This window comes from Nanorana parkeri, unplaced genomic scaffold (assembly GCF_000935625.1).
Source record: "Nanorana parkeri isolate BGI_ZX_2015 unplaced genomic scaffold, ASM93562v1 scaffold2706, whole genome shotgun sequence".
Classification (NCBI taxonomy): domain Eukaryota; kingdom Metazoa; phylum Chordata; class Amphibia; order Anura; family Dicroglossidae; genus Nanorana; species Nanorana parkeri.
In genome coordinates this window covers 91,350-91,731 of record NW_017308974.1, presented here as the reverse complement: position 1 = coordinate 91,731, position 382 = coordinate 91,350, and the positions used below count along the sequence as shown (strand labels likewise).

The 382-nt window shown below is 51.0% G+C and overlaps 1 protein-coding gene across 1 annotated transcript in view; it reads left to right on the top strand.

Moving 5' to 3' along the window:
• GNAT1 (G protein subunit alpha transducin 1) overlaps positions 1-382 on the top strand; it is an 18,080-nt gene that overhangs the window by 12,221 nt on the left and 5,477 nt on the right. The window lies entirely within an intron of this gene.

Genomic DNA, 382 nt, shown 5'->3' with positions numbered 1-382 from the left:
ACTGTGGAGGGAGCCTGGAATAAAGGAGGCAGCCCTGGACCTCGGCCGTGGGGACTCATCAGACAGCCGCCTGAGTACACGGGCGCTCTGTCTCTGACGCACACACACTGGGGGGGTTTTCTGCCGCCTCCCCCACCAGGAAACAGCCAGAGGCGGTGAAGGTAATAAATAAAATCATTATTGTCTGTAGCCCAATTGATGGCATTGCTGTATAAAGTACTGCTGGTATTTGTAGTTCTACATAGCAGGTCCCACTCTGCACTGCAGCAACGCAGAACGGCACCCTCTATAGAGGACTACAAATCTCAGCAGTACTTTATATAGCAATGACATTTTCCCAACTTTTTTTTTGTGTGGTTGCTACAGGGGATGTGGGTTGGGG